We start from the raw sequence: 20,211 nt of genomic DNA, 5'->3' as shown, positions 1-20,211 counted from the left end.
GGTTTTACTGGACAGGTTACTGATACCATCTGCACAATATTCCCAGGCTGTTAAAAAAGTCATCAGAATGCTGGGATGGAAAGCAAGGAGTATAACATATAAATCCAGAGAGGTCATTTTAAAACTGTATTTGGCCTTGGTGAGACCATATCTGGAGTGTGCTGTTTTGGTCTCCCTATTTTAAAAAGGATGTTCATTTATTGCTCTTTTTGATATATATTAATGACCTGGACTTGGGTATGGAGGGTATAATTTGAAAGTTTGCAGACATCACAAAACTTGGAAATGTAGTAAACAATGTGAAGGATAGTAACAGACTTCAGGAGGACATAAACAGACTGGTGAAATGGGCAGACACACGGCAGATGAAATTTAACGCAGAGAAGTGTGAGGTGATACATTTTGGTAGGAAGAATGAGGAGAGGCAATATAAACTAAATGGTACAATTTTAAAGGGAACGCAGGAACAGAAAGACCTGGGGGTCAGATCATGGGGGGGAGGGGGTATCGGATCGCGAGGGGGAGGGGGTTCTGATCATGGGGGGGATCGAATCGGGGAGGGAGATCAGATCGCGGGGAGTTTGGCATGGAGATCGCGGGGGGAGATATCACGAATTGGCATCGGTTCGCGAAGGGAGGTCTGGAGATCATGGTGTAGAGAGATTGCAGAGAGGGGGTCGACAGATCACCGGGCTGGAGGCCGATCGAGGCAGATTTGCTTGGGGAGCCGGGGGGGTGGGGTGCACTCCTGCTCCTCCTAGTCCACAAGCATTGCTGGAAAAGCACTTACCTGCTGGATCTGGCAGTTCTCGCTTCCCTTTAGCTGCCGTTAAATCTAAATGGTTCCCAACATTTGAGGCACGCTGCCTCATTAACATATTTAAATTACTGACCCGCCTCTCGAGAGCAGGTTACTCACCCGATCCCCATCCTGTCCCAGTTAAACTGGAAGTAGGAGCGTTCGTGACGGGTTGGGGTTGGGTTTCACATTTTTAAGAATTTAACCCCCACCCCTCTCCCGCCCGTCCTGAGGTGGGGGGTGGGGTTAAAGTTCCCCCTGGAACTATTTAGCGAAGTAGCAACTTAATTTGTCCTTGATCCACCCACAGTAGAGGCGACTGCATTGTGAGCAGTCAATACAGAATACTAAATTGGAGGAAGTACGCACAATTGCTGTCTCAAGAAACCCCGGAACAATTGTGAGGAAAGACATGAATAAATAAATGTTGCATCTGCTGCCGCTGCATGGGAAAGTTCCTGGAAGGGCAGTGGAAGTCGGGGATTCAGAAGAATGAGCAAGGTTATCCTGGGGGATACAATCCCTCTCAAAAGTGGAGAGGGGATGGGAGGGAAGAATATACTTGATGGTGGGGTTATGTTGTAGGTGACGGAAAGGATGTAAGTTGCTCTGATGAATGTGGAGGCTGGCAGGGTGGAAGGGGAGGACAAGGACTACCTTGTTGTTGGTGTGAGAGGAAGGGGAGGGAATGACAACAGAGGCATGGAAAATGGGGTAAACACAGTCTAGGGCCCTGTGGCTGAGGGGAAACCTCATCTGAGGAAAAAGGATTTTTCAGAAATTCTGGTTTGGAAAGTGGAGTCTTCAGAGGCGATGCTGTGGAAAAGGAGAGACTGGGAGAAAGAGATTGAACTTTTGCAGGATGCAAGTGAAGTATAATCCACATCATTGAGAGAGTCACTGGGATTGTAACAGATATGTATGGCAAGCCCATTACCAGAAAGGGAGCGAGAGAGGTCATAGTTTCAGGATAAGGGGATGGCCATTTAGGACCGAGATGAGGAAAAGTTTCTTCACCCAGAGGGTTGTGAATCTTTGGAATTCTCCACCCCAATGGGCTGTGAATGCTCAGTCATTGAGTATATTCAAGACTGAGATCGATAGATTCTTGGACATTGAGGGAATCAAGGGATATGGGGATATGGTGGAAAATGTGAATTGAGGTACAAGATTAGCCACGATCTTATTGAATGGCGGAATAGGCTCGGGGGGCCATATGGCCTACTGTTCCTATTTCTTATGCTCTTAAGTCCGGAAAGAGACAGAGAATCAATGTATAAAAGGTGAGGGATGGACAGAAATTAGTGGTTCAGTTTCTGATTGCACACACCCAGTGCAGAGCTTCACCCAGGGATAGAAAATTGTAGCAAGCTCGTCCATGAGTTCCCTTTATGTGCTCCTGGTGAGTAAGGCTCTGTGTTGGGAATGCACACATTTGGAACGTCATCCCTTAGAAGCATACTTAATGAAATTCTCAAGATTAAAGCAATACTAGGAAGCAGCACTAACACAGTTGTGAATGTAACAGACAATGAGGCCATAGTGGTGACCTGAGTAGGATTGGAGCAAAGAGTGTTACACAGATGTAGCCGGGACCTATGTGAGTTCCCATAGTAACATCTTTTATTTGGAGAAAGTGAGTGACCATTTCCCCTCATTTTCTTTCCATTGAACATATTCTGGCACTGCACAAAAAGGTCTGTGTGAGTTAGTAAGAATTGGTCATTGGAGTCAAACGCGAGCATGCTTCCTTCCTAATGACTAGTCTTTCCAGCTGATCAGAGTTTATTGAGGGAAACTTTGCAAATCAAGTTTGAGCAAGTTCACTTAGAGTATGAGAAATTTGAAAACCATTGACATAATGAAGGAGTGTTATGGGCTCTAAAACACATTCAAGTCCTTGATGCAGCTTATTAGTGTGGTACTACGTTTTAGAGTCAATTTATTTGTACTTTTAAAAAATAATATAACACCACACTATTCCGGTTCAATGTAATTTTCTGCTTTCACCTTACCCTTCACTGATAACCTCTTTATTTTAATTAAGTTAACAACAGTGCTCCCAGAGATCCACTAGAAGCATATTATATACTCTGCCAGCCAATCTCCCAGTGGCTATTTGTTGAGCAATTAAAGTTTTCAAAATGGCATTTTCCATTAGTGATTTTCACACATTCTCTGGAGTTCTCCTAGTTAATCTACAACAACAATAACAACACTTGCGTTTATAATAGAGCCTTCAATGTAGAAAAGCACTCCAAGGCACTGATGGGTGGAGCAAGAAAATCGATAAAAGGAGCAAAAGAAACAAACATTGAGCCAATGTGGGAGAGTTGGAAGGGAGGAGACCGAAAAGTTGGTTCAAAAGATGAGTTTTGAGAAGGTTTTTATAGATGAAGAGAGAAGTTGAGAGGCAGAGGGTTTTAGTGAGTGAGGTCCAGAGTGAGGGTTGAGATGGCTGAATATACCAATGATGGGGCAAAGGGAGGAGGGTGTTGCCCAAAAGGCCTGAGATACATAAGAAGATAAGAAATAGGAGCAGAACTAGGCCATACCGCCCCTTGAGCCTGCTCCGCCATTCAATAAGATCATGGCTGATCTTCTACCTCAACTCTACTTTCCTGCCCGATCCCCATATCCCTTGATTCCCTTAGAGTCCAAAAATTCATTGATCTCAGTCTTGAATATACTCAATGACTCAGCATCCACAGCCATCTCGGGCAAAGAATTCCTAAGATTCACAACCCTCTGAGTGAAGAAATTCCTCCTCATGGTCAACCCCTTATCCTGAGACTTTGCCCCCTAGTTATAAACTCTCCAGCCAGGGGAAATAGCCTCTCAGTGACGATCCGGATTCTTTCCCCTCAGTCTGGTTCAGTAATAACTGAAGTCGAATACATTTTAAAGTTCAACACATCTTTAATAGCAGGGTTCTTAGTCTGCAGCATTGATTTGGACTCCTGATAGAGTCCCTCTATGCTGGCAGAGCAAGAACAAAAACATACAGAAATCCACACGTTTTTATACAAATCAATAGGGTTGGAACATACTTAACGAGGGTCAACACCAATTATAAGCCGGGCATAGGTTGCCATGCGAGGTTACATTATTTCCGGCCAATCCTAAATCGTCCATGTGCTGATCATGCTGCTGTTAGACATCAAAGGGGATAACTTCCTCACTTTCCAACTTAGAATGTTCTTCCCTGTTCCTTCTGTTCCTTATCTCCCAACCTGGAATGTCTTTCAACTTTGGCTAAGCTCGTTACCTATATTGATCTGCCATAAACATGGAGACATTCAGACCAGTCCTTGACTCACATCAAAGACCTATCATTGATAAGACAATGCAGGCCTGCTGACTAAGCAAACATATGGCCCAGCAGGAGGGCCAGGCCACTTGTATCAATCTCAGTTACTAACTAATTAACCCTTTCTAACCATTTTGCATTCTGCTTCTTTGCCACGTAGGCATTTTAATATTTTACCGAAAACTGACCACGTAGGGATTCTCATTCCCCCCTTTTATCTTTTTATGATAACCAATTATTACGGTGCTCACTGGTTCTGCAGGTTCTGCAGTGCAGCAACATTTAAGTAAGCAATAAACTATAAGAATTATAACAATGAATATGACTAGCCCTTGAACTGGAGAAGTCCCAATGGAACACAGACATGTTTCATCAATACGCCTTTGTATTCTTATCTGTTCTCAGGAACAGACTCCTTCTAAACATCTCTCAAGTAAGCTGCGAATGTCCTTGGTCAGCTAAACCTATTCATGTTAGTTTGAAAAGGCTAACATAGTCAAATATCCTATGGTGCTTTATATTTTGTTTCCAGCCTAACTAGACTGAATGGTACCTTTCAGACCATTTTACACCTGCGAATTGGTGCCCTCCCCATTATATCCCTTAATCCAAATTCTCCCTACAATATCCCGTTAGATGCTGTACCTCATCTTAACCAGGTTCCCTTCGTGTTGGCCACCAGTCCGGGTGGAAGAGAGGCAGAGCATCTGATAATCCTATCAAACTATAATTGTCTTCCCTTTTACATGCACCTTACCCCAGCGGGTGCTACTCCCAGTACCATTAAGATGTGTTCTTAGTTGAAACCACAGAGACAATGGGGACATTCTCACCCAGGCTCTGTTTTACTATCTTTGCCAAACCCTTCATCCTCTACTTACATTGATTATATGCAATGAAAATCAAGAAGCACATTACAACAAACTGCACTACGACTAATACATATGAAACTAATCTAATCCAAAGATGGATCTGTATATTCAGTCCCAAATTCCAGAGGTCATTTCACCAGGTGGTGACTTTAATTTGGTCAATGTCATGCTTAATGTTGTTATTGTCCTGTTGTAGGTTATAATAAACCTTCTGGGAGAGGCGTATCTCCATTCGCAATGCTTTCAAGTATTTAGGCAACAGGGGTGTCAGATACCCAAATGTGTCCTGATATGCTTTTAAGTCCTTTCTGACATTCTCAGAAACTTGTACGGTGGTGAGGTTATGCCGATGTATCTCTACCAGTTCCTCGGGTCCAATCCGAACCAGGACTTCAGAAATGGAGTAGAATTCTGGACTTAAAATATCACAAGTTAGATTGGCATATTTAAACGTTTTCAAATTAGTTGTAACACAATATTCGCCCTCTCCGGCATATGCCACTTAAGTGGGTTTTAGATCCGCCTCTAGGGCCTCCATGGTACAGTTAATATCCTGATTGGTACCGGTATTGTTAAACCCACACTGTGCTTCTAGGCTGTGTCCAACACTATGTGGACACACAGTGACAGCATGTCTAGTAACACATCCCTTTAATTTTGTTCCAGCCAATCAGCTTAAATCTACGTCCTCTAGTTCTTGAACCCTCTGCTAGGGGAAACAGGTACTTCCTGTCTACTCTATCTGGGCCCCTCATAATCTTGTAATTTTGTATCCATCGTGCGGATATCTTCTAAATATTGTTTCTCCCAATTTTATTGTTAACTGATGGGAACCTAACCCGGAATTTTGGAAATCCAAATTACTGTGTCCCTCTTCTTTAATTTCAGTCCTTTTGATTGATACCAGTGTTTCCTGACTGTTTCATTAATTAGTTGGTTTCTCTCTGGACCATGTGTCAGTGCCTTGTTTAAAAGGATTTCTCACTCGCCTGGACCACATTAACCATTTTCCTGTTGTGCTGTTGTCAAGTAACTGAGCCTGTCTGAGACTCATTCTTCAATGTATCTTCTTCATGTATCTCCGCATACTAGCAGCATCTCATAGGAATGAGCTTAGTGTTCTTGGATATTAACTTTCTGCTGGCCAGTCTCTTCTTCCTCATGGTATTTCCGAACATTTTCCATGGCACACATCATATGTCCTGTAGGATTCAGTCCTGTAAAAGCAACTGGTTTGTTTAAAGAGTGGTTGCAATAGCTCACCAGGCCATAGGCCTTTGTAATCATGTTCTTCATCCTGATCTCCGTTTCAGATGATGGCAACATACATTTGTATCTTTTATGTCCACTGTAGCCATTCTTAGGTTTTCAGGTTATCTTATCAAAAAGATCAGGGGTGTCTAGAGTGCTTATCTCCCCCTGCATGGTCCCGATGTCAGGGTAGTGGCCAGGCTATTGAGTGTAGTTTTCTCATTATTCATTATAGGCAAGGACACAAATATCTCCACGAGAAAGCTATCAATTTACTATTCTCAACTACACTTTCCTGACTTCCACTAGATTGTATATTTATGCCAGATTGATTTTTTTATCATGCCCAATTCAATGACTTTAGAGAAATTCCCATATCTCCCCACCTCGAGCACTCTGTCTCGGAAGACAACAAATAGGCTAAAACAAAACAAATCAAAATGTTTTCAAAAGAAGAGAATCAGGTTGATATCACCTCACTGTGACATTTGGTATCCGCTGATGTCTGCAGCTAAAGTCTTAAATCTTTAACACCACTGGATTGTTTCCTGCACCAAATTTCTCCAGCAAAGGTTGCACCGTAACTTTGTAACTACTCTTGGTAATCCTGCACCATCAACACTTACGTGGTCCCAAAAAAAAACCAGGGTCACCTGTTTTAAAAGAAACACAGAAAATCCATTGCGGCTCTTCTTGAGAGCCCAAGTGATTAATTTGTCAAATCTTCATTTATTACTTACTTATCCAAAGGAATAATCCCTATACCCAAAACAAATTCAGAAAACAAAACAGGAGAGAGAATTTGCCGAGTTCCACTCTCGCCCTCTCTCTGAAGCACGCAGCCTGTGTGAAATAAACACTGTCTCTTCCACATGCAGATGTACGCAGGGCTGCAGACTGGAATTTCTAACTCCAAGTCCTGATCTCTGTGTTTTCAAGATGTAACCACATTAAGCAGATATCATTAGCAGCCGCCTGCTAAGATATGTTATATTCCTCTTTTATTAATTTATTAATGGTTTGGGCATGTGTTTCTAGCACTGTAGCTATCCTTTGCAAATATATGGTCAGCATTTGATCCTCAGACAATTCCTTATCTGTATTTTCATTTATCTTTTAATATATCTTTAATGCGAGACCCTAAATCTCTGACCTTTTGATCTAATGTTGTCAAATCAATGGTGTTAACAACTGAGGCAAAGGCAGTTGCTATATCACTTATCACAGATCTTTACGTCTCCATATTTGCCTATCTCTTTTTACGATGTCCACCTCCATTCCATGTGGCTCTTTGTTTTAACACTTGAGTTAGGAGGTGTTGATCTAATTGTTGAGTTTTCTTAACAGTCTCAATGCGAGTTATATAATTTGTCAGGGAAGGTCTCCCCTCTTTGGTCAGATCTTGTATTCTACTATTAATTTCAAATAAAATTGAATAGCCCCAGAACTTGACAAAACTTCCTTAACATACTGTGGCAGGGTAAAACTGATAGGCGTTTAGTACCCTGTGTCAGTACATAGCTCAAGTAATGGACTTCCAATTGTCTAACCTATGCTTCCTTTTCATATGATTTGTTTTACATTCCTTTCTTATCAATTTTTCACTGTAGCCTTTGGCATTTCCGAGTAATTGGGACAATTTTACTAATATAACCTATACCAATTATTACCTCATGTTCACCTGTGTAATGGTTAGCCTCAGACAGTTCTCAACCGACTGGGTCATTTCTATCTGTTTGAACTGGTCTTGGCATGACAGTCCGGCTTCTTGGGATGGAAGGGGTTAATATTAACTTGCTCTTGTGGTAGGAGTAACTTGAGCCTTCTCCCTTTTGAGATTAAGTTCCCACCTTCAAAATTTCACTTCACACAGGTTTGACTGATTTTTTACTTCTCACATTTGTGGATTGCTTTATACTATATCTTTGCACACTATTTTTTCACATACTTTTAGTGGATGTGATTATAATCAACGCTCCGAGCTGTTCCAGCTTTCCGACTTTTCCTATCACAGTGATACCAGATAGTTTTTTTAATCTATCCCGTTAATTTTTAACCTCTTTTCAAACCACAGCCAATCACAAAATAAACATTCAAAATGCCAATTTTTTGAAGATCCCATGTCTGGAATTTAACATGCCCACACTTTATAAGAACCAGAATTTAATAGGTCACTTAACCTCAATAACTCCAATTTTAATTCAGCAGTATCAGAATTAAACACACGACAAGACAGATACATTACACAAAGGAAGAAAACACACAAGACACAGTAAGAAGGGGGCGTAGCCCACAACACCGACAAAAAAAACACTGATCAAGACAGGCTTTTTAAAGGGACAGTACACTTAAACAACAAAACCTTTCTTTTTCGGGTCTCTGTCTTTTAAACATTTGTCTAGTCACTTAATTCTATCCATATTTTTTTTACAGTACTGTTTCCATAAAGCAATTAGTTCTTTGGCTGAGGTACCTCTGTTATTTTCCAAATTAATTCCTGAGCCTTTTTTCCGGCATCTAAGTTTTATCAATAGTTCCTGTTTATATCCAATCACCAGGAACTTAAACCCTGACTACCCTCAGTGATATTAACCACTGACCTACCGCTTACACGTTATTCCCTCAGTGATATTAACCACTGACCTACCTGCTATTTCTGTGTATTCGCCAGACTGACCTTAATCTTGTAAGGACGCAACACGAGTGTTAGCGATTGGACGATTCGTCGTCAGACTGACGGATTGGAGGAAAACCGACATAGTAAATTAAGACTACTTACATCGGGGCGCCATTTCCTTCCTCCGTGTCTGAGACAATCCGCCTCTTACTCCGCGAACTCTCGGTGAACAACCGTTAAGATCCCACCGCTGCCACCAAATGACGATCCGGATTCTTTCCCCTCAGTCTGGTTCAGTAATAACTGAAGTCGAATACATTTTAAAGTTCAACACATCTTTAATAGCAGGGTTCTTAGTCTGCAGCATTGATTTGGACTCCTGATAGAGTCCCTCTATGCTGGCAGAGCAAGAACAAAAACATACAGAAATCCACACGTTTTTATACAAATCAATAGGGTTGGAACATACTTAACGAGGGTCAACACCAATTATAAGCCGGGCATAGGTTGCCATGCGAGGTTACATTATTTCCGGCCAATCCTAAATCGTCCATGTGCTGATCATGCTGCTGTTAGACATCAAAGGGGATAACTTCCTCACTTTCCAACTTAGAATGTTCTTCCCTGTTCCTTCTGTTCCTTATCTCCCAACCTGGAATGTCTTTCAACTTTGGCTAAGCTCGTTACCTATATTGATCTGCCATAAACATGGAGACATTCAGACCAGTCCTTGACTCACATCAAAGACCTATCATTGATAAGACAATGCAGGCCTGCTGACTAAGCAAACATATGGCCCAGCAGGAGGGCCAGGCCACTTGTATCAATCTCAGTTACTAACTAATTAACCCTTTCTAACCATTTTGCATTCTGCTTCTTTGCCACGTAGGCATTTTAATATTTTACCGAAAACTGACCACGTAGGGATTCTCATCAGCATCTACCCTGTCAAGCCCTCTCAGAATTTTATACATTTCAATGAGATCACCTCTCATTCTTCTAAACTCCAGAGAATATAGGCCCATTCTACTCAATCTCTCCTCATAGGACAACCCTCTCATCCCAGGAATCAATCTAGTGAACCTTTGTTGCACCCCCTTTAAGGCAAGTATATCCTTCCTTAGGTAAGGAGACCAAAACTATACACAGTACTCCAGGTGTGGTCTTATCAGAGCCCTATATAATTGTAGCAAGGCCTCCCACCTCTTATACCCCCTTGCAATAATACCACTTGCCTTCCTAATTGCTTGCTGTTCCTGTATGTTAACTTTCTGTGATTCGTGTACAAATCCCTCTGAATACCAACATTTCTTAGTCTCTCATCTTTTAAAAATGTTGTGCTTTTCTATTTTTCCTGCTAAAGTGGATAATTTCACATTTCCCCACATTATGCTCCATCTGTCACCTTCCCGCCCACTCACTTAACCTGTCTATATCCCTTTGCAGCCTCTTTGCATCTTCCTCACAGCTTACTTTCCCACCTAGCTTTGGATCATCAGCAAACGTGGATACATTACACTCGGTCCCCTCATCTAAGTCATAATATGGATTTGTAAATAGCTGAAGCCCGAGCACTGATCCTTGCAGCATCCCACTAGTTACAGCCCGCCAACCTGAAAATGACCCGTTTATTCATACTCTTTGTTTTCTATCTGATAACCAATCCTCAATCCATGCTAATGAATGGAGCACAGGGCAGGATGTAATGCTCGAGGAGGTTGCAGAGATGCGATAGGTTAAGGTCGTGGAAGGTTTTGAAGATGAGGATGAGAATTTTAAATTCACTGCAATGATGGACAGGGAAACAATGTGGATCAACAAGGTCAGAGACAATGGGCGAGTAAGACATGGCTTTGGGCAGATACAGGCAGCTGAGTTTTGAACAAGTTGGATTTAATGGAGGGTGGAGGATGAGAGAGTGGCAAGGAGAACATTGAAGAAATTGAGTTTAGAAGAGATAAAAGATAGAGGGAGAGGTGAACAATGTTGAGCAGATGGAAGTAAGTGGTCTTGGTGTAGGATAAGATGTGGGGTTCGAAGGCAAAGTTCTGAACAGCCTTATTCACAGCCTGAGCAAGTGGCTGGGAGAATAATGGAGTCAATGACATGAGACGGGAGTTTACGGTAGGGCATAAAATGATTGGATTGGTCTTCCAATATTTAGTTGGAGGAAATTTTGACTCATTCTCAACTTGGTGTCAGTCAGGCAATCTGATAGCGCAGAGGTGTTTGTATGGTCAAGGGAAGTGGTGAAGATGGGATACGAGTGTCCTCAGCACATGTATGGAAGCTGAAGTGGATGAAGTCACCAAGGCAAAGATTAAGTTAAAGCAGTCAAGCTTGAATACTTGGGGGACTCCAGATGTGATTGTATGGGACAGGAAGAGAGGCCAGTGCTGCATTGGCACTGAGACAGGTAGGAGTTGAACCATGCGAAGGTAGTCCCACGGAGCTGGAGTACAGAGGAAAAGTGATGGAGGGGGATAGTGTGACTGATTATATCAAACCCCAAAGAGGCCCATTTCTCTACAGCAGCCAATTTCAGAGTGATCAATTGCTATAAGGAAACTGAACTTGGCTCTTCCGCTATTCACTTTGGTAGGAAGAATAGAAAAACAGAATATTTTTTAAATGGTAAGAAACTATTAAATGTTGCTGTTCAGAGAGATTTGGGTGTCCTCATACTAGAAACACAAAAAGTTAGCACGCAGATACAGCAAGCAATTAGGAAGGCAAATGGCATGTTGCTCTTTATTGCAAGGGGGTTGGTATACAAGAGTGAGGAAGTCTTACTACAATTGTACAGGGCTTTGATGAGACCTCACCTGGAGTACTGTGTGCAGTTTTGGTCTCCTTATCTAAGGAAGGATATATTTGCCTTAGAGGCGATGCAATGAAAGTTCACTAGATTAATTCCTGAGATGAGAAGGTTGTCCTATGAGGAGAGATTGAGTAGAATGGGCCTGTACTCTCTGAATTTTAGAAGAATGAGAGGTGATTTCATTGAAACACATAAGATGCTGAGGGGGCTTGACAGGGTAGATGCTGAAAGTTTGTTTCCCATGGCTGGAGAGTCTAGAACTAGGGGGCACAGTCTCAGGATAAGGGGTCGGCCATTTAGAACTGAGATGAGGAGGAATTTCTTCACTCAGAGGGTTGTGAATGTTTGGAATTCTCTACCCCAGAGGGCTGTGGATGCTCAGTAGTTGAGTATATTCAAGGCTGAGATAGATAGATTTTTGGACTCAAGGGGAATCAAGGGAAATGGGGATAGGGCAGGAAAGTGTGGATTTGAGGTCGAAGATCGGCCATGATCTTACTGAGGCTCGAGGGGCCATTTGGCCTACTTCTGCTCCTTTTCTTATGTTCTTAACTCCTGCCGTAACTTTGGTGAGAGCTCGGTGGAAATCTCAGAGAAACGGCATAAACAGTTTCTCTGGGGTTTCCACCAAAGTTATGGGGGTAGGTCAGGGAATAGTGGATGAGTAATGTGTGTACATTTGGACACCCCATTATAGAAAGGACATTAAAGCCATAGAGAACGTACAGAATAGATTCATCGATGTTGCAAGGGATGCAAATATAGTTATGAGGAGAGACTTGGCATACTTGATTATTTCCACTGAAGCAGAGAAGGTTAAGAGATTTAGTAGAGATTTGTAAAATTATGAAGAGTTTCAATGGAGTGAATAAGACAAGACTAATTCCCCTGGTTGGGGAGTCAGTGACAAGGATTCATCAATTTAAAATTATCACGAGTGATGAGAGAGGTTAGGACAAATTTCTTTGCACAGAGGCTAGGAATTTCTTTTGACCTGATCCCGTTCCGCTGCCGTATCCTTGCCAGAAGTTCAGTGGAAACATTATTTACATGTGAAAAGAGGTTTCCGTTGCACTTCCAGTGAAGTTACAGTGGTGGAGTGGGAGCAGTTCTGAGGAAATTCCCAGCCATACAATTGTTGGAGCATGGAATGTTTTTGCCACTGGGAATGGCTGAGGCATCTTTTAAGAGAAAATTGGATAAATATTTGAAGCAGAGGATGGAAGAGGGCTATGAGGTGTGGTGTGGACAATGGGGAAAGTGGGATTAGTTTTGTATTGTTGTAGCAAAGATCTGGCACAAACACAATGGCCTCCTTCCATGCTGTAAACTTTTACGGTTTTGTGGTTCAATTCCCTCTGCTGTCCGGATAAGAGTGAGAAAGTGGGCAGGGCCAGGCTTTCAAAAGTGGGACAGCCTGCATCTGGGCCACATCTGGCCCCTGTTCACAGAAGTTGAGGGCCACCTCAGTCCCAAGAGCCTGTCATGAACACAACTGCCAGCCATGTTAAATGCTCCCTGTACTGGGACAGCACATAGAAGAAATGCTGGATTAGATTTTGAACCCATCAGTCACACACTGAGGCAGATAATGCAGACCTGGCATTGCAGCAGTTCGGGCAACATTGAATGTGCTCTGAGGACAACAGATTGATCTCACGCAATAATACGAGGTCATCTCATTTACATATTTTGATAGTACTCCCAGCACTTAGCACATTATATGCAGGGTGTGTGCCAAAGGTCACTGGGTGGGATTTTGTGCACAGCAACTTTTAAAGGGTTAAAGCAATGCTTGTGCTTGGAATGAAAAAAGGTTGTGGTAGATCAATCCCATTCACTGATCAAGCATTGGAGGTGGTAGTGCAGGAGGTCCTGTGGTGAAGCTGGTCCAAGTTTGAAGAGAGGACCACCCTGCAGTAAAGAGCACTATCAGAGCAGTGTGACTGGAGATGGTGGAATGCTTCAATGAATCCCCACCTGTGGCCTGAACCTGCGAGTAGGAGAGGAAGTAATATTTTGGTCTTTGCAAGATTACGAACAGCTTAATTACAAAGCATTTTTATTGCTCTTCACTGTAAATTTGGCAAACCATCACAGAAGGAGAATACAGTAGATGGTGCCAAATGGTGATCTTTGTTAATGCACAGGCGTGATCATTTTCTTCCATGGTATTTTGTAATGTAGCCATATCAAAGTGTTCCTGCAGCCACTGAGCCCAGGGATTCAGACCTCACAGAGCCTGCCTACAAATAATGAACACTTCATGGAGTCATTTGGGACTATGCTGAGGGTGGACTGTAGGACCTATGGGAAATTGGGAGATTTCCAGAATTGCCCCCATGAATGGTTTCTAGGCCATTTCAGAGGGCAGTGTCAACCACGGTGGGGTGGGACTGGAATCACATATTGGCCAGACCAGCAGCTTCCCTTCCCTAAAGAATATTAAGCAACCAGTTGGGTTTTTACAACAAAACAACAGCTTTATGGTTACTTTTACTGATGCCAGTTTTTTATTTCCAGATTTAAAAAAAAACTAAATTGAAATTCTCATGGTGGTGTCACAGTGGGATATGAACTCACAGGGGGGACTTTTAACCCCCAAGAACGTTTGTGGGTTGGGGGGCGGGTGTGAAGTTAAAATAATAGATTTTTCCAGAGCGACCGCAACCGGGCTCCAACACGGCGACTTCCGGGTTTAATGGATAGGCGTTTGGCTGCATGCGAGTAACCTACTCATTGGACATGGCTCCATAATTAGTGCAGGTGGACGGGTTTTTATGGGAGCAATTTACCTCATGATGGGAACTTAAGTAGCTGTTTTTAAATTGAATTTAAGAGACCTTCGAATTTAATGCCTCCAGCGCGGGTTCCCCAGGGCTCGTGAATCTCGCCAGTGAAATGGAGACGAGATGGGCCAAATCATGAGGTTAGTGCCTTTTTTGCACTTGTGGGCCAGGAGGAGCAGGGGTGCTTCCCTGCGGCTCACCAAGCTTACCTTTCAAACACCCCGCGATCGGCCAAACACCCCCCCCCCGCCCACAATATCCGACTTCCTCAACCCCCACCACCCGATCGACCCCCTCATACAAACCCCGAAGACTCCGGTCTCTCCCTGACCCCGATCGACCCCCTCATACAAACCCCGAAGACTCCGGTCTCTCCCTGACCCCGATCGACCCCCTCATACAAACCCCAAAGACTCCGGTCTCTCCCTGACCCCGATCGACCCCCTCATACAAACCCCAAAGACTCCGGTCTCTTCCTGACCCCCCCCCCACCCCGTACGAACTCCAAAGACTCCGGTCTCTCCCTGACCCCCCCACCGTACGAACCCCAAAGACTCCGGTCTCTCCCTGACCCGCCCCCGTACGAACCCCAAAGACTCCGGTCTCTCCCTGACCCCCCCCGTACGAACCCCAAGGACTACGGTCTCTCCCTGACCCCCCTGTACGAACCCCAGAGACTCCGGTCTCTCCCTGACCCCGATCGACCCCCTCATACAAACCCCAAAGACTCCGGTCTCTCCCTGACCCCCCGCCCGGTACGAACCCCAAAGACTCCGGTCTCTCCCTGACCCCCCCGCCCCCGTACGAACCCCAAAGACTCTGGTCTCTCCCTGACCCCCCCCCCCCCCCCCCCCCGCAGTACGAACCCCGAAGACTCCGATCTCTCCCTAACCTCCCCCATACAAACTCCAAAGACTTCGCTTTCTCCCCTGCTGCTTTCTCGCCTGTCAATCTGGCTAGCTGCCGGGTGCAAAGACTGTTGAAAATATTTTACAGACGTCCTTAAGTCAAAATCGTCATGATGTGCGGGAAACCCTTAATTCCGGAATTCCCGTCCGAAAATCCGCCCCCCCCGATCTCTTCCAGCTCTGAGTTAATATCCAGGCCAAGCTCTCTGGATTGTTAGTCCAGGCCTCTGGATTTCAAGTCCAATAACATAACCACTGCACTACCATACGGCCCTGTCTATTTAATTGACATCCTGCCTAAAATTAACTGAATTGAACAGGGGTTTGTAAATAAAATAAAATTATTGACAATAACATGTCAATCAACATACTCTTACTTTTGGAAACAGAACAAACAACCAATCTTGTTATATTAATAAATTAAATAAAATTACAACATGGAATCATTAAAAGTTAATGTTCATTTGCATGTTTAAAAAATTGACTGCAAAAATATAGATCTTTATTCTTACAGTCTGAGTGCAATGTATTTGTGCCATTATTCATTAGTCCATGGAGTGGGGAAGCAGCAGAGAATGTCAACAACTGACGCATTAGTGAGACCAATACCTCAATTACAGCTGTAGTACCAGCAGCTCTTCAGTATCAGAACTGTTACCAAATTATATGGGGTTGATTTTAATTCCGGGCGGGTTTAGGTTGGGAGGGGTGCGTGCGAGTTCGAAATGCACGTGCTGGAAAAAATTTGAGACCCAGGCTATTTTGACTCCGGGGCCACATTAACATGCTGCCGATTCACTTCCCATCGAGCTCCCTGCTCAGGCCTGAGTTAAAATCGGCCAGGGCCTGATGACATCATCAGACCAATATCTGCATATTTAAAGAGGCCTGTCTGGCTTTGGGTGGGCAGCATAGCTACCCATCCAAAAGCCTGAGTAAAAGTTGTGGTCGGTGAGATCTGGGCGGCTTTCTGGCTTGTAAATAACCCGGGACATTTTAACTGTCCACCCGCTCGGTTTCTGCCAGGCGTGTAAGGCTAAAATCACCCCCATTATATCGGTATATCACAATATGAGAATTTGTAATCTTATTAATATATTGTACAGTTATGATCCTTCTTGGACCTTAAAATCTTTCAATGAGTATTCTACATTATCTAACTACTTCTTCAGGAGACAAATCAGTAGAAACACGTTTTACAAAAATATGAAGAGAATTCTTTAGATTTACAAAACCCAACCCATTTGTTATAAACTGGATAGCCAGGTGGTGAAGGATGGAACACTAGAGCCTAGTCTTCAGTTGCTTCCAAGCCTTTATTCACAGAGCTCCACATTTACACCCACACCACACCCTAGATCAGCTTATAAATGGATACAAGAGAGTACACAATTGATATGCACCACCTGAATACCATTAACACTAATTGATATAAACCACATGGATACAATTAACAACATTCACAGTTAGTGACAAACCTTCATACGTGTGTTATACTTTGCTTTTCAAAAAAATAAATGTTGTTCCCAAGGATACCTTTGAAGAAATGAAATGTATTGACTCCAGGAATACACGGGCTATGCTTGTTTATCTTTAGCTTTCTCTGATTTTCACTAATGAGAAAGCATTACCTGGACCTTGGGAGAAAGGATCGAACAGGAGCTTTTTGAATATCATTCATTCCCTAACCTATTTTAAACAATTTTACAACACCAAGTTATAGTCCAGCAATTTTATTTTAAATTCACAAGCTTTCGGAGATTTTCTCCTTCCTCAGGCAAATGTTTCAAGATCTCCTTGAAGCCTACGCATTTATACATATTGAACAATAAAACATGGTGTTTACAGACTGCCCCTGCAACTGCCCGTTGCCAAGGCAATCACCGTGTTCAGACAGAGAGGTGTTACCTGCAGAACCTCCGAATACACATTCAACAAAAAAACAAACAGGGAAAAAAAACAGAGAAAAAAAAACACAGAGAGAGGCAGAAACATCCGGAAGGCAGAGAGAGCCAGCAAATGACCCATTATATTAAAAACAGATAACATTTGTTCGCTGGTGGGGTAACGTGTAGCGTGACATGAACCCAAGATCCCGGTTGAGGCCGTCCTCATGGGTGCGGAACTTGGCTATCAATTTCTGCTCGACAATTTTGCGTTGTCGTGTGTCTCGAAGGCCGCCTTGGAGTACGCTTACCCGAAGGTCGGTGGATGAATGTCCATGACTGCTGAAGTGTTCCCCGACTGGGAGGGAACCCTCCTGTTTGGCGATTGTTGCGCGGTGTCCGTTCATCCGTTGTCGCAGCGTCTGCATGGTCTCGCCAATGTACCATGCTCTGGGGCATCCTTTCCTGCAACGTATGAGGTAGACAACGTTGGCTGAGTCACAGGAGTATGAACCATGCACCTGGTGGGTGGTGTCATCTCGTGTGATGGTGGTATCTGTGTCGATGATCTGGCATGTCTTGCAGAGGTTACCGTGGCAGGGTTGTGTGGCGTCGTGGACGCTGTTCTCTTGAAAGCTAGGTAGTTTGCTGCGAACGATGGTCTGTTTGAGGTTGGGTGGCTGTTTAAAGGCGAGTAGTGGAGGTGTGGGGATGGCCATAGCGAGGTGTTTGTCCTCATTGATGACATGTTGAAGGCTGCGGAGAACATGGCGTAGTTTCTCCGCTCCGGGGAAGTACTGGACGACAAAGGGTACTCTGTTGGTTGCGTCCCGTGTTAGTCTCCTGAGGAGGTCTATGCGATTTTTTGCTGTGGCCCGTCGGAACTGTCGATCGATGAGTCGAGCGTCATATCCCGTTCTTACTAGGGCGTCTTTCAGCGTCTGTAGGTGTCCATCGCGTTCCTCCTCGTCTGAGCAGACCCTGTGTATTCGCAGGGCCTGTCCATAGGGGATGGCCTCTTTGACGTGGTTAGGGTGGAAGCTGGAAAAGTGGAGCATCGTGAGGTTGTCCGTGGGCTTGCGGTAGAGTGAGGTGCTGAGGTGCCCGTCTTTGATGGAGATTCGTGTGTCCAAGAAAGAAACTGATTCTGAGGAGTAGTCCATGGTGAGCTTGATGGTGGGATGGAACTTGTTGATGTTATCGTGTAGTCTCTTTAGTGATTCCTTGCCGTGGGTCCATAGAAAGAAAATGTCGTCGATGTATCTGGTGTATAGTGTTGGTTGGAGGTCTTGTGCAGTGAAGAAGTCCTGCTCGAACTTGTGCATGAAAATGTTGGCGTATTGGGGTGCGAATTTGGTCCCCATGGCTGTTCCGTGTGTTTGGGTAAAGAACTGGTTATCGAAGGTGAAGACATTGTGATCCAGGATGAAGCGGATGAGTTGTAGGATGGCTTCCGGAGATTGGCTGTTGTTGGTGTTGAGTATTGATGCTGTCGCAGCGATGCCGTCATCGTGGGGGATACTGGTGTATAGTGCCGAGACGTCCATCGTGGTGAGAAGTGTTCCTGGTTCAACTGGTCCGTGGGTACTGAGTTTTTGTAGGAAGTCTGTAGTGTCACGACAGAAGCTGGGGGTTCCCTGTACGATGGGTTTCAGGATGCCCTCGATGTATCCAGAGAGGTTCTCACACAGGGTTCCGTTGCCTGATACGATGGGACGTCCGGGTGTGTTGGCTTTGTGTATCTTTGGGAGGCAGTAGAAGTCTCCCACGCGGGGATTACGTGGGATGAGAATGCGTAGGATGCTTTGAAGGTCTGGATCGAAGGTCTTGATCAGTTTGTTGAGCTGGTGGGTCAGTTTGTTGAGCTGGTACGTCCCATCGTATCAGGCAACGGAACCCTGTGTGAGAACCTCTCTGGATACATCGAGGGCATCCTGAAACCCATCGTACAGGGAACCCCCAGCTTCTGTCGTGACACTACAGACTTCCTACAAAAACTCAGTACCCACGGACCAGTTGAACCAGGAACACTTCTCACCACGATGGACGTCTCGGCACTATACACCAGTATCCCCCACGATGACGGCATCGCTGCGACAGCATCAATACTCAACACCAACAACAGCCAATCTCCGGAAGCCATCCTACAACTCATCCGCTTCATCCTGGATCACAATGTCTTCACCTTCGATAACCAGTTCTTTACCCAAACACACGGAACAGCCATGGGGACCAAATTCGCACCCCAATACGCCAACATTTTCATGCACAAGTTCGAGCAGGACTTCTTCACTGCACAAGACCTCCAACCAACACTATACACCAGATACATCGACGACATTTTCTTTCTATGGACCCACGGCAAGGAATCACTAAAGAGACTACACGATAACATCAACAAGTTCCATCCCACCATCAAGCTCACCATGGACTACTCCTCAGAATCAGTTTCTTTCTTGGACACACGAATCTCCATCAAAGACGGGCACCTCAGCACCTCACTCTACCGCAAGCCCACGGACAACCTCACGATGCTCCACTTTTCCAGCTTCCACCCTAACCACGTCAAAGAGGCCATCCCCTATGGACAGGCCCTGCGAATACACAGGGTCTGCTCAGACGAGGAGGAACGCGATGGACACCTACAGACGCTGAAAGACGCCCTAGTAAGAACGGGATATGACGCTCGACTCATCGATCGACAGTTCCGACGGGCCACAGCAAAAAATCGCATAGACCTCCTCAGGAGACTAACACGGGACGCAACCAACAGAGTACCCTTTGTCGTCCAGTACTTCCCCGGAGCGGAGAAACTACGCCATGTTCTCCGCAGCCTTCAACATGTCATCAATGAGGACAAACACCTCGCTATGGCCATCCCCACACCTCCACTACTCGCCTTTAAACAGCCACCCAACCTCAAACAGACCATCGTTCGCAGCAAACTACCTAGCTTTC

The sequence above is a fragment of the Heptranchias perlo genome, chromosome 9, assembly GCF_035084215.1.
Source record: "Heptranchias perlo isolate sHepPer1 chromosome 9, sHepPer1.hap1, whole genome shotgun sequence".
Lineage (NCBI taxonomy): Eukaryota > Metazoa > Chordata > Chondrichthyes > Hexanchiformes > Hexanchidae > Heptranchias > Heptranchias perlo.
This window is presented reverse-complemented; position numbering follows the sequence as displayed.